This window comes from Balaenoptera borealis (assembly GCF_965194805.1).
Source record: "Balaenoptera borealis genome assembly, chromosome: 1".
NCBI classification, from domain to species: domain Eukaryota; kingdom Metazoa; phylum Chordata; class Mammalia; order Artiodactyla; family Balaenopteridae; genus Balaenoptera; species Balaenoptera borealis.
In genome coordinates, this window is record NC_138860.1 from 140,432,829 (window position 1) to 140,448,073 (window position 15,245).

General features: G+C 40.2%; 1 long non-coding RNA gene across 1 annotated transcript in view; it reads right to left on the reverse strand.

Moving 5' to 3' along the window:
- LOC309613502 overlaps window positions 1-15,245 on the reverse strand; it is a 51,251-nt gene continuing 36,006 nt past the window's right edge. Inside the window, exon 2 of the long non-coding RNA XR_014235763.1 lies at window positions 1-15,245. This exon is cut by the window's right edge and continues 18,991 nt beyond it. This is a non-coding gene — a long non-coding RNA (uncharacterized lncRNA).

The following is a 15,245-nucleotide window of genomic DNA, read 5'->3' on the forward strand; positions in this document are numbered from 1 at the left end:
ATTTTTATTTATTTATTTATTTTTGGCTGTGCTGGGTCTTCGGTTCGCGCGAGGGCTTTCTCTAGTTGCGGCAAGTGGGGGCCACTCTTCATCGCGGTGCGGGGACCGCTCTTCATCGCGGTGCGCGGGCCTTTCACTATCGCGGCCCCTCCCGTTGCGGGGCACAGGCTCCAGACGCGCAGGCTCAGTAGTTGTGGCTCACGGGCCCAGCCGCTCCGTGGCATGTGGGATCTTCCCAGACCAGGGCTCGAACCCGTGTCCCCTGCATTAGCAGGCAGATTCTCAACCACTGCGCCACCAGGGAAGCCCCAGCTTACTTTTAAGTACGAAAAAAAAATCTAAAGAAAAATGATTGCCCCAGGATGTGCACTTGATGACAAATCAAAGAAAAGTTGTAATTCTAAGGAAACACAGTGTATTTGCAATTTAATTTATTGAAAGTTCATGAGAGTGACTTCTCTCTTGATCTGTAACATTGCCAAATTAAACTAAGGTTCAGTTGGCAAAGTTTGCACCAAATAAAAATTCCAATGAAAAATCTCAGTGAACTGAAAATCCCCTTTAAACAGGAGCTCCAATGTCAGCATTACAATTTTACTTACATATTCAACAGCCGTCTCTCTTCATTCATTAACAAATAATAAACTAGCATCTCTTTTAAATATACAGGTATTGAGTTATATATGCATAAATTAACCTCACTCATGTAAAGAAGAAAAATCTATTTAAATCTTCATTTATCTTTTATTGGCTTTCCCACTTGTCATAAACAGTTTGTAACCAGAGATATATCATCATACTAAACATCATGTAAAACCTCTCACTCAGTAATCCAATTGATATCCAGGTAATATATCCAGTGGCAACAGTTCTCAAATGGGCCATTTTATAACCTAGGCAAAGGTTAATCATCCTTAGCTTCCTAAGTGTGATCTTAACCGAACTCCGGCTGCTTAGCAGTGACTTTCAAACAACATCCTGTTTTATGGTTAATTATTCTTTACTAACATTAATGCATCCCAGAACTGGGACCATCAAACAATATGCTGAAAGAGATGTCTATTATCTTTATTGTTGTTGGATTTTTTTCCACACTTAAAACTTTTGTTTACAGCAGTCCTGTTGAACACTTAAATTTTATCTGTCCTTTACTGTGTTCATTTAGCTATGCCCTGCCCTTAATTTCCAAATGGATTAAGATAAGCCTCTAAAATATCTGTACAATGTAAGCAAATTTACTAAAGAAGTTAGGAAATTAAAGTAAAGCGAAATTAGGGGTAAAAAATGAGATCCTAGAGTGAACTTAGTGCCCTAAATGCCCTCTATTTATTGAAGTTAAACCACAAATTTGGCTCTGAACTTTCTAGCAACCAATACAATCAGGGAAATATCATTCATTCATTCATTCTTTTATATGATAAGTATTTATTTCACATATTAGATGAAAGGCATTTTGTTGGACATTGATTATAGAGTATAGGATAAAAAGAGACTCAAATTTTCCCCTTTGAGATCTTGCCATCCAGTTACATAGACAAATTTGAACAGTTAGATATATAGTTATAAATTATGAAAACTTTATAAAGGAACAATAGTGTTCTAAGAGAGCAAGTATTAGGGAAGATCAAACTTTAGATTGGGGAAAGTGAAATTTAACCTGAGTTCTCCCTGAGTTGCCCCCTGGTTTCTATTCTTTCTTAATAATAGAACTTCAATCTTTAGCTAGGCATATTGCTGCCCCAATAAAACATTACATTTTCCAGCCTCCCTTGAAGCTGAAGATGATCATATGACTAAGTTCTGGCCAACAAAATGTAAATTGAAATTCCAGGTGGGCTTCTGGAAATGGCTTCAAGACAGTGCCTTAGCTGGGAGAAGCATCCTTTTGTGGTCCCCCACTTCCTCCTACTAATGGTCTATGATGGCTGAAACTCCGGTGGCCATTTTGGACCATGACGTGGTCTTGAAGATGAAAGGCATGTACTGAGGATGGCAGAGAAGAAACACGGGAATCTAGATGACACTCTGGAGATGAACCCTAGACTCCCTATCCCTGTCTTCTACGTAAGAGAGATATATTTCTTATCTAACCCACTGTTCTTTGAGTTTCACTATTTTATGTAGCTGAACATAAACCCAACTGATTCCATAGTGAAGAGAGTCAGGCAAAGGGTTGAGAAAGGAGGATTCCAATTAGCAGCCATGAAGTTGGAAAGGCCTTGGGTTACTTCAGGGACTGAAAGAAGATCAGTGTAGATAAAGCTGAACTAGTGACTATACATGATGAGGCAAAGAGATGGGCAAGTGCAGATCCCTCAGGCTCTGGGTTAGAATTCATTCCAAGTGCCACAAGAAGCATTAGCAAGAGGTCAGTGGTTTCCAAACCTTTATGTTGGCTACTAAGTCCCTTCTTCAAATAAAATCACAAATGCAGAAAACAGATAAGTGCAGAGCTTCTCTGGGTAGAAGCTGGAATCCAGGCCTCAGAGCCCATTCCCTCTCCTTCCTTTCCTCTCACTCCCAACCTCATAGCAGCTCCTGAAGCAAACTAGAAGACCCCTAAAATACAGTGTAAGAAACATAGAATTATATGATTCATAGAATCCTTAAGGTAAACCAGGCACTCAGGAGAAACCAAGTCTTCCTAGTACTGAGAAATTTCTCCTGTGGGTCTTCACAGAGAGAAGTTGTTAATGGCTTGTTGGCCAAGGCTTCATGCGAAAACACAATTCAGAGAGAGCAATTTTAAGGGTCAGGGAGAGGATGCAGGGGTTGGAACAATGTAAAACAAGGCCACCCAGATATTTTGCCCTCCTGTGGGCTGGCTTAATCCAGGATAGCTTCGGCCTGGTCCTGGGATGCCTTTTCTCTCTCCCCACCCAGTAGGCCTCTATCAAGCTCAGTCTCAGCTGCGGTCAGGACAGCTGCCTGCAAGCCCCCTCTGGCGCTGTCAACAGGGGCTTCTCATGGGGCGGGCACCTCCCCCCTCCAAAGATTTCCATCACACACTTGTTAGGCCTGCAAATAAATTGGCAACACAGCTGAATTTAATCTTTTGATTTCCCCTTGAGAACCAATTTCTCCAAGCTATTCCCATGTAGACAAAAAGATTTTGTCTCACTAAACCTGTTTATTGACCAAAACTGTCTCCTCTGCTCTGACCGCTGACCTTATCTGAATATTCAAATCTATTACAGATTGCAAGTTCAAATGATTTTGGTGCCCTCTGGAAGACCTGTTTTCATAGTGAGCTGATTACGAATGACAATATTATAAGGGCTTTGAGATTCTACAAACAATTTGCACCCTGGATTTACAAACCTAATATATTCAGAAGTGTGAATGCTGCTGACACTATTTTTTTTTTTCTTGGAAGGAAAAGTTGGCTATCCATATGTAAATGCTGCCACTTCTGCTGGTCTACAGACTTCCCCCCTCACCACACTCTTTATAACCCCTTTACTGGAATCTGCAAACAGTTCTGCACTGCAGAGAAAACATTTTGCATTCTGGGGGTTCTGGGTCTTCCTCACCCACCCCCAGTCATGTGATGGAAGTAAATGAGTCAAAAATATAGACTCTAGGACTTACATTAGCGCTGTCCTAGGCAAGCCGCTTAATTCCTCTTTATCTAACCCTTCTCAGCAAACGAGGAGGATAAAATAATTCTACACCTATCTTACAAAATTGATGCTTGGATGGAATTAATTAATTGATGATAAAGTTTTAAAAAGTCAAAAGGAGAACTTATAAGCTGTTTTTATTAAACAGACATGTTTTAAACAATGTAAATACTCCCAAGAAAAATGTTAATAATATTAAGCCCTAACAATTATTGAGTATTACATATGTCAGGCCCTATATAAGTGTCTTAAGTGCACTGTCTCATTGAATCTACAGAAAAACTCAATGAGGTGAGTGCTGTTATTATACCCATTTCACAGATAAGGAAAACTGAGGTTCAGAGGACTGTGTAACTTGCCTGAGGTCATACAGCAGGCAACTAAAACTGATCATCACTATACTCTCTAGAATTTGCAAATTTTATTAAATTTTCAGCCTCTCCCTTAAAAATACGAAAGAAGGAGTGACGTGATCAGCTAATTGACAGCTATCGCCTCATACGTGTTCAACTCCTCAGTTTACTGACCATAGCTGAAACAGGCTTGGTTCTCCCATTTGCTCAGTGGGAAATAGCTTGCTTATTTGTAGAGAATCTTGTTCTTGTCTAAGGAGTAGCACGTCAGGGAGAACGTGTTCATTTAGTCATTCTTTTTCTAATTTTTGGCAATTATCGTGACCTGGAAAGCTACCTAACAATAAGTAAGTTAAAAGAATTTGGTTAAAGGGAACCTCTGATCTCACACTTTATTAGTACAGTTGGCAGTAGAGAGCATAACATCTTCTTTTTCCACATACCTGTTGTTCCAACCAGTAGAAGGAAGTTTTTGTCTCTGTTCTTGCTCTGATAAAATGAAGTACAACCGTTCCAAATCAGCTGGTAAAGTACAACCCTTCTGAAAGAAATGGCCTGTCCAAGCAACTAATATTCCAGAATTTCAGAGAGTTGAAAACTCACTACAGGTAATTTATAGCCTAAATTTACTGAATGCCCTTCCAAGACATCCTATTTAATCAAAGTTAACTGGTGAAAATTATGAAGCCTCTTAATTGAGCTCTCCTATGGTGGGCTTTCAAAACAGCAGTGCAAGCACCACAGAAAATAACAAAATGAATAAACTACACTTTTCTCTAGTTCCATTTTCAAATACGACATCTGGAATGAAGAGTTTAGATCTCTAGGTGGTGATCTTCATGCATAGTACAGTGTTTGTCCTGAATTTCATTGCTTTGAAAAAAAGATATGAAAAGTCTTGATTTAGTTGGCATTTAATGTGATTTTTATGTAACTTCTGTGGTATAATCAGTCACAATGGGAATCAGTGGGGAAACTTAAAGAGCAGTAAAACCTTCAGCTATCGTTCTTTCTGTGCTCTGATTGGCTTGCTCGGTAGACAAAGCTGAAAAATCCCAGTTCACATACACCTACTCTATTTGTAGACACCCATTATGATTGAGTGTGGTCCAGCAGCATCCTCTCTCCTCAGCCAGCCAGACAGGATGCAGGGAAGACAATAGGTATGTTGGAACAGCAACAAAGAACGTGTTGCTGTAAATCACATTCCATTTCTGCATGGCTGGGAATAGTAATGCACAAGCCATAGGCAAATATATTAATGTCTCCTGCTCTCCATAAAGGAAAAATCATGCACAACACACTCTTGATTGTTATTTCAAGATAGCCTTTTCTAGTATTCGATTCTTTGTTTTATTTTTTAAAAAAGCAAAACGCATATTTTACTATTATTTAAAAGCATTTTTCCCCCTTTCATTTGGGTCCATAATCATTTCTTTCCAGCAGATAAACACATTGTCTTTCCCACACACTGACTAGTGATGTGTTTAGAACTCAGGGGTATTAAACTTCTGGAGCCCTTAACGATATCAGAAAGAAGGTATCATATAAATGACCAGGTACTTCCCTACACCTAGTCAATTTGAATTTGGAAAATTATTAGAACTGTGTGGAAACATACAATGGAATACGCTCGCAACACATTACATTTACATGTTGTAAATATGCCTAACCATGCATTTAATTTAGATTTAATGAAATAGTTATTATATGCAACCAAAACATCAGTGTTATTAAAAACAAATTTATGGAGGATTAACAGCTGTGTTATATGTCTATACCTACCTATGCCAGAGCCTTTCATTTTCAATAATGTGTTTTTAATCATTAACTTCTATTTCTTTAAATGCACAATAATTGGGTAATTCTCCTGAGTGAGATTGATGAAGGTGCTCCTTGAAGTTTGGATAAATACCTATTGATAATTTAAATAGTATGAAATTGGCTCTGGAATCTATGCTATAGCAGCTCTTTGCATATTTATTTCATCTTTTAAGATTCATAATCAGCCAGTATGAGGCTAATAGAACCACAACGTGAACTCTAAGCTGTGTATCTATGGGATGTATTTGCTATTATTATCGACAATCAGAAAAGATATCAACATTTAGCCAAGGTTAAAAATTTTTTTATTGAGTTTTCTTTTTCGTTCTCTCCATTTTTCTGTAGGAAGAGTCATTTGAAAAGGCCACAGTCGGGGGGAAAGCAATGAAGAACAAATTGCTGTACATGAAGTTTCGTCTTTGAATAGCTGGGGAGATTAATTCACTTGACTGCAACTGGTTCATTACTACCCCCAGCTACCCAAAAATGAAATATCGCGTATGGTACCATCTTTGCCCCATAGGTCATAATACTATAGTGATCACAGCAGGGCTGGGCTTGATTATGGAAAATGAGACCACAGTCAATGCTCTCAAACACCCCCTGCCTGCCAAGGAGCTATCTGGGTGCTGTAATTGTGTTTACCTATTACCGTGCCTTTATTTCATTACTTTGGACTTGCAGGATGCTGTAAAAGGAGACAGAATTTTGGAAGGTTCTGGAAACTCTAACCAATGAATGCTGTGTTTAGGGAGACCTTCCTCCTGTATTCTTAGAGAAAATAATTTATGCCTGCCTGCCTTCACCTAAAGTTTACGGCATATTCTCAAAGCCCTCACCAATGGAAGAAGCAGAGGAAGCAAATAAGGAAATTAACAGCCTTCGACCTGAAACTGGAAGCACTATCCTTCCAAGCATCACAAGCCTTCATTGATTCTGTCTTAGGATGAGTGAAGAATAAACTTGTGGGTCCGGGATCTTTGCCTCAGTCATTCTGTTCTATCTGGTTTCTCAGCAGCTTCTTTTTAGGACACTCTGATCATCCTACCTTCAGCTTCTCACTTTATAATAATAATTGTTACCATTGATTGAATGTTTGCCAGGCACAGACATTATCTCATTTAATGTCCATATCAAACTGTAAGGTAGTAGTGATGAGACCTAACACTTACTGAGCAGTTTTTATGTACCAGGCATGGTTCAGAGAACAATTGTTCTCTGAATTCACATATACCTACCACCTGTATTTGGTACTATTGACAACCCCATTTTGAAGATGAGGATACTAAAGCCCAGAATGGTTTGATGAATTTCCCAAGATCCCAAAGTTAGTACATAGAAGAGGTGCTCTGGCTCCTGAGACCATATACTGTCATACCAGGAGTTGTTATTTTGTTTTAAAATGAGAACAAAGGCTCAGAGAGGTTGGAAAACTTGCCCAGAGTCACACAGTGACTTTAATAGTGTTAAAGATGGAATTCAAACCTAAGTATGCCTGACTCAAATCCAGAGCATCTAACCCAAATAGCATGCACATTATAGTTGTCCCATTTCCCAGTTATCTGAGCAATTATCCATTTGAATCTGTCTGCTTATATATTCATCTCCCCTGAGGGCTAGAATTAGATCTGTATCTCCAGCAACCTGCACAGAATAGGTGCCTGGCTCTTAGTAGTTGCTCAATAAACATTCATGGAACTGACATAATCAGGGCTTTTCATGACCTCCTTTCGTTACAGGCAGAGTTAGTTACTCCCCATACACATGCACAATGTTCTCAATGGCTCACCTTTATTGCCTTGTGATAGCACATTCTACTCGACACTATAATTATCTGTCAATATAGCGTAGTCTCACCCACTAGACGAGGACCTCCTCTAGGGCAGGCAAAGTGTTTTACTCATCTTAGCATCCTTATTGACTAGCACTGAGCCTGCCATATACTAGGCTTTTGTGGGAGAGACTGCAAATTGTTTTCCTCAATCTCCTTCCTCTTCTTCCTGGACACAGAACTCTCTGCATTTCCCAGCCTCACCTATAATTAGGTATAGCCATGTGACTCAGTTGTAGCCAGTGGGATGTGAGCAGAAGTGACAGGTGCTACTTCTGGACAAGGTTTATAATAAATGAGTGATGTCCTCATCCTTACTCTCTTTTCCCTTCTACCAATAGATGCAGATAACAACAACGCTCTAGAGGAGAGCGAAGCCACAAAATGGAAGAAGTTTGCATCCCTAAATTACTCCATGGAAGAGAGCTGCCTGTTGACAAGAAATACAAGAAATACTTTGGACTACTGCATGAATTTAGGTTCTTTTTCAGTCATTACACATTTGGAGTGTATTTGTTATAGTAGCTAGCATTATCCCAACTAATACGGCATTTAATTAGTGATGAATGAGTAATACTAATCCTCAACATGAACATACTGTTTTTAATTTAGAGAGAAGGCAGTCCTATCGGTTAAAGAGTAAAATTTATAGCTTTTTCTACTCTGTTACTTCATGAAAACATCATCATTAAATCAGGGTCCATTGGTACCTAAACTATTAGGTCTATTCCTGCCTAAACTAATGCATGGCAGGAATCAACTTCATTCTCCCTCTGGGAAAACTTAGTTTGTTTCAAACAGTTGGGTGATTTGTCCGATTGTCCAGCAATTGGTTGGTGGGAGAGCCTAGCCCAGGCCTCCCCACTCCCAAGTTGTATCAATACGATAGCAAACAGCCAACTGCTAAATGTTTTCTAAAAAGCCTAAAGTGACTTTCATTTGGGGGCTAATTTTCACATTCCTTCTATATGAACACACACTCAGGTCAAAGCTCAATTGACTGACTCCTATCCCTGGACCCACTTTTCAGAGCATCTAGCCATAAAGGGCAAAAGTACAAATGCTACATCCCAAGGAATGGTGCTCTTCCAGACTGCATCTAAAATTAGAATATGTTGTTCATATGTGATACTGTATGTTAATCTTATTTTAAAAATAACTCTATATTTTATGTAAAATAAATGTATGTTTACTATAGAAACTTTAGAAAAGTAAAACTGAGCAAAAAAAGAAAATTAAAATCACTCAAACATATAGGAGACATATTTTACCCAAACAGAGAGTCATTAAATATTCTTCTACCACATCACTTTCAACGACTGCAGAGTATTATGTCATATAAATATATCAGTATTTATTGAGGCCTTATATGTACCAGCCATCAATAAAATGGAACCACAGTCTAGGATATGGGTGATCAAAGCAGTAAACATGGTAGTTTTGTTTTTTCATTGATTCATTCATTTAACAATCATTTTTCAAGCACTTTCTCCATGCCAGGCACTGGAGTGTCCACAGTGAAAGAGATGAACAAAGCTCCTCCTTGTTGGGGTAACTATCGTGCAGGTCAGAGTCACTGTGGTGTCACAAAATGCTACTGTCCTACTCTGCCTTCCTCATCCCTCTTCCCACACAGCCAGCATTCCCCTGGGAATGGAGGAGAGCTCAGTAGAAAGAAGGGCTTTATTTCCCTTCAAGGACCATACATTCATATTGAGTAGATAAAGCCCAAGAAACAGGAAGAACATGGGGTAGGTTGCATTATTTATTTACAACACTTCCTTCCCTCATTGCCATTTCCCTGACTTCCCTGGGACTAAAGTATATTCCCTATTCCATTTGTTGACCTTGAGCTTAGCCTCATGACTTGCTTTGAATAATGGGATGTGGGTAGAAGTGACGGTTGACAGTGTTCCAGTTCCAAGCAGAGACTAAAGAGGCATCGCATGTTTCTCCCATTAAGAACTGGGTATCCTCTCTTGTGCCGCTGCCCTACACCATTAGAAGAGGATGCCTTCAACAGGTAGCTGTTGCTCCTTCAGCCTGGGTCCCAAAATGAGAGACACATGGAGCTACCTGAACCCCAACTGTAGCTCAAGGCAGAGCCTCCCCAGGGACCCACAGACCTATAAGGACCTTCCCCAGGGACACATAAGCAAGAAATACACATTTGCTATTATAAGCCACTGATATTTGGGGGTTGTTTGTTTTACCACATTATCATAGCAATAGCTGACTAATCCAGAACAATACAAAATATAGTGCTCAGTTGTGAAGGTCTAACTGAAATGTCATGCCCTCCAGGACGTGTTTCGAGATATTCCCTCATCATCTTGTTGCCTCGCCCGTCAGTATCAATCTCTCCTTTGTGCTTCTTTAATATTTTGCTTGCTCCTCTGATAGAGCTGACTTTTACCACAGCCTGCCTTTTATACACATTTAGTTATATGTGTCTGGAATTCCTCTTGAAATATAAGCTGTTTGTTGTTGTTGCTGTTTTAGTTTTTTGAGGGCAGAGTACTCTTCACAGTGTCTCGAAACTATCTACTGCCTGGCATGGATTAGATGCTCAAAACTATTTAATTGAATGAATGAATGAATGAGAAGGTCTTCGGAAGTGCCGGTAGAATGTAACTGAACAACGGCATGCTAGCCTAACCTTGAGATGCACCGTGGTGTACAAATGCAAGTACAGAAATTGCATCCTACTTCGAGTAGGTGCAGGAAAGAATACACAGACATTTAAACCAGAACAAGTTATATAGGAGACAGCATCCTACCCTAGAAAGAGAGTGCACCCATAGTCAAGAGACCTGAATTCCAGTTCTCACTTGGATACTGGCCAGCTGTGTTACCTTGGACCTCATTTTTCCACAGCAAAGGAAAAACAGTAATAATTTTACTCACAATGTTGTTATAAAGATCCAGGAAGATGTACATACATGACAGAAAAATATCAAGTCCATATGAAGCCTAGCAGGGACTTCCCTGGTGGTCCAGTGGTTAAGACTCAGCACTTCCACTGTAGGGGTGTGGGTTCAGTCCCTGGTTGGGGAACTAAGATTCCACATGCCACATGGCCAAAAAAAAAAAAGTACATATATATATTTTTTAAAAAGCATATTTAGCCTAGCAAATCAGCTTCTTATTTTTTTAGAGGAAGAGAGCCCACATTCCATACACCTCCAGGAATCCAAAAGATGAATCATTACAGGACCACACAAGCTCACACTGAAGCACTATAGGCATCGCTCACTTATAGTGGTTACTGTTTTGCAGTGACTTTTGACAGGTGCCTATTTTTCAGTTGGAAAATAAAAACTGAATATTTTAAATGTTTTATTGCCAGGGACTACATTAAAGTTGGGATTTTTTTTAACTTATGTCATCTGCCAGGCAAAGTTAATTCCTCCTCTCAGCTCCCACAGGACTTAGTTTACATCTTCTTACAAATGAATTGTTTACAGGTCTGTATCCCAAACCAGTCTGTGTGCTCCTGAGGGCTGGGCCCATGTGTGAGGTTTCTACCCTATGCTAGAACAGAGAAGTATATACATTCTAGAAGGACTTCACTACAGGCATTAGCATTTTTAAGTGTTAGAACTCTAAAGGAAAGCTCAAATTTTCTGCAGAAGTTGTGTCTGTTCATCCTTTGTCAGTGATGTCAATTAATTGAGAGACGATTGTGCCTTTCATATATTCTATGCAGAAAACATATGTAGTGGCAGATTCTAGACTGTATTTCATTCTCCTTATTCTCTTTTATAGAGAAAATCATGTATGATGTTTCACCTTCTTTTCTTGCTCCAGGTCTTGATGGTGAATTCGAGTCACAGAACACAACGGAAAGAACATCGATTTTGGAGTCTCACCGCTCATGTTCAGATCCTCACTTTGCCTTTTATTTTAGTTCTTGTGATCCTGGGCATGATTCTTGACTTTTTTTGAACTTCAGTCTCCTTATCAATAAAACAGGGATGATATCACCTCCCTTGCAGGGTTGCAAAGCTTAGAAATGATTCATGAAAATACCTAGCACCATCCCTCACACATAATAGGTGCTCAACAAAACAAAGTTATCATTGTTAGTTATTTCTGTTGTACTTTGATGTAGGACAAAGGCGCCCTTAGAAGATACTTTTGTAGAGCTTTTTGCCCCTAAAGGAAATGGCCCCATATTACTGTACTTTTATTCCTTATTTCTACTTTCATAGTTTCTCCATCTGCTCCCTCAGTATTGGGCTCCCAGCTGCCAATTCTAATGGCCATCAGTAAGAAATGACAGCTGCCTAGCTGCCTCTTCTTGCTGTCAGGCTGCTACCAACTAACTTTCTGCTTCAAATCTGCTTGGAATTATATGTCAAATGGAATAAATAATACTGCATAGAGCCTGAAGATGCCCTCCATGGGGCCGAGTGAATGACATTTAGTGCACGGGCTTTGTTACAGCTACTTTGGGGACTCAGCCTTTCTTCCTCTGCCTTACAGTTTGTGTCTGTGTTTCTGAGGGCCAAGATTGCTAGCTGAATAATGTCTTGACATGCAAGGCTCTGCTCTATTTCTTTCCCAGGAAAGAAAACAGTCTGGGAGACACATCTTCTAGATACCATGGTATAGATTCAGTACCTTTAAAAAAGTTATTATGTTTGCTACTATTATTATTATTATTATTTTGAAATAATTTTGCTCAGCGGTGTATGCAGGGCAAAGAACACTAGATTGTGAGCCTAAGTTTTAGGTTCTAGCCTCAACTCTATTAAATGATTTTAAGAAAATGTCTCACCCTCTCTGGATCTCAGTTCCTTAATCTAAAAAAGTGGAAAGATTCAACGGAATGATCTGTGAGCTTCTACATCCTCTGACTCTACATCAAGGTACCCAGACAACTGCTTGGCAAGAACTACAGTATGTCTGGAAATAGACTTCACTTTATGGCTTTGGCCTTCGTGGTTTGCTCTAACTTAAGTATGTCAGTCGATAGCCAAATTCTCAACACCGTTTTCTGGTCTCTTTACTATTTCTTTTTATAATGATTTTGTCCTTAATTTGGACTTATTTCAAGGAGAAAGGTGTTAACTACTTAAAAGTGATGGGGTGTTTTAATCTGGGCTGGGAAGCCTGTTCCTTGAGAATGGCTTAATTAACATTTCCAGGTTCATAACATTTTCATTTATTCATCTTTTTGTTTTTAAATGGCTTTTTAAGTTTTCCAGAGGCAGCGATCTTACGTTCCTAATGGATTATAAGAGAGATAGTGGGTCTGCTGGGATCTGCATTCTTATTAGCTTTAAGATTCACATTAGGAACAAAAAGGGAGCTTAAGCAGAATAGGTCCACGGTGCTAATAGAAAAAGAAACAGAACTTTAGTTCAACACAAGATAATGTGGCAAGATTGCCAAGCAAAAAGCAGATTGAAGGAAGGGCCTCCCAGTGACCTTGGAACAGGACAAATATTTTTCTTCCCTGAGCTCATTCTCCAGCGGGGAAACTGTGTCTTACACACCAGCAGTGGATGTGCTGGGGCAGACTTACCACAGGGCCACAGGGATGCAGAGACTGGTTCTCTGAAGGGGGACAGCGAGCTACTGAGTGAGAGTGATAAGACCTGAAACACACGGCTGGGTGGCCCTGGATGAGCTGAGGGATGGTTGCCTCCAGAAATTGGGACAAGGACGGAGCACTTTGTCCTGCATGTGCGGGGGCCCGAATACAAATTAAATTCAGTTCATTGAAAAAGTACCGGACCAGGAAGTCAGGAGGCCTGTCCCCTAATCCTGAGCTCTCGCTCACCAGGGTATGTTCTTAAGCAAAATATTTCATATTTTTGGCTCTGCTTCCACATCTGAAAAATGGGACTGTCAGTACCAACTCAGCATACTTTCTGAGATGGTTGTAATGACCGATGCACTAGATGAACATAAAAGGTCTCAATTTTAATATGACCAGCTGACGATAGTGCTTTGTTTCCTGCCTCCTTTAAAGCCACGGTTGTGACAGGTGCCAAGCCTCAAAAAGCACAGCTGTTAATAACAAAACACTAGGTATTGCTTTGTCCACTTGGGAAAATGGCTTGAGTCTGGCTTTGCCCTGGCCTTCAGCAATTCTGTAAGGCACAGAATGAGAGTGTTATACCAAGGATCCCGTGGGCCTGAGAGTTGGTGTCTGTGAAGTCCTTGCCCTGAGTCACCCTTGTTGAGAGTGACAGTCAGAACAGGAAGCTCCCTGGGAATGCTTCTATGGCATGGCTGCTTCTCAAGCTCGTGGCGGAAGAAAGCATTGCGTGCCAATATTGGTCCTTAATGGAAATGTATTGCGTGTCTTTACTCTCCAGAAACTGAGCAAGTTTTATTTTGTAGTAAGGATAGCGAATGTGTTCAGAGAGCTGGAGCATTTACCTAAAGTCACAAGCCAAACAGGCAAGAACTCCAATTATCTATGGGCACTAGATAATTAAAATGCCTTATCATTTATTTGCTTTAATGCTTAATGCATTTTCTTTGTAGGGGAATTCAAGGGTTAAGCCATCCCAACATGCCTCACTCCCAATTTATAAAATGGAAAATCTTCCATAAATCAAAAGTTACAAACAGACTTTGTAATGTCATAACTCTTGCGGCGGCTCTCACCTTGATTGATTCCTATACATACATTCTGGCTGATTACCATAATGTGCTCTTGGGGGACAATTGGCACTGGATAGGGAGAAGGAAGAGGCAGGGAAGTAAATAACAAATGGACCTGGCTCCTCCTCATCGAGAGTGATTTCGCTCCAATGTTCCATCACATCAACTGGGAAAGAGAGTCGTAGGGTTTAGGCAATCAATTACAGATATGTGTAGAGGCAGACACAATCATTTCACTGATTGTCACAGGACTCGAGCAGTGACACCAAAAAGTGATCCGTCACTCCATTTTCTCTGACACCCTGAGAAAGATGGCAGACACTTGTAGACTAACAGGCTCCCGGACTGGTTGGCTTATAAGATTGAAAAATCGCTGTGTTTCAAACTTATCCAAACCTTTAAATACCTCTGTTGCTAAGATTTCACATCTTGCTGGCAAACATTTAGAAAGATTATCAACAGGCTGATGACGTCACGCCAGAGTGTTATGTACTGTCTCTTGTCACTGCAACCGATGTCGTCACTGTGTATGCTGCAGTGCATTGGAAGGGTGATGGGAAGGAAGGAAACACTCACTTTCTTCCACCATGAGGAACATGGCAGCCTCCTCGTTAACTGCCCCATAGGACAATCGGTGGGAGGACCCCACTGGTGCAGATGAGCCCCTGCCTCTACTCCACCCACATTTCCAGAACCTTCGGTCCATCAGGTTTGCTGCCACTGGATGCCTGGACTTAGTCCCCTCCCATTCAATATGGTTTTCCTGAGTCAGCCAGGCTCTACCAGCTGGGATTCTACTTTGTCCACGCCGCAATAATCGGCAATCTTTTTTCCATAAGAGTCAGTTCATGGAAAATGAAAATATATACAATCTACATCTTTTTTTTCAATCGAAATGAAAAAACACTTCATTAAGATCCATGGGTTAAAAAGAAAAAAGTATGCTCTTATACACGAATGACCTATTTAATTAAATAACAGAATGTCTCT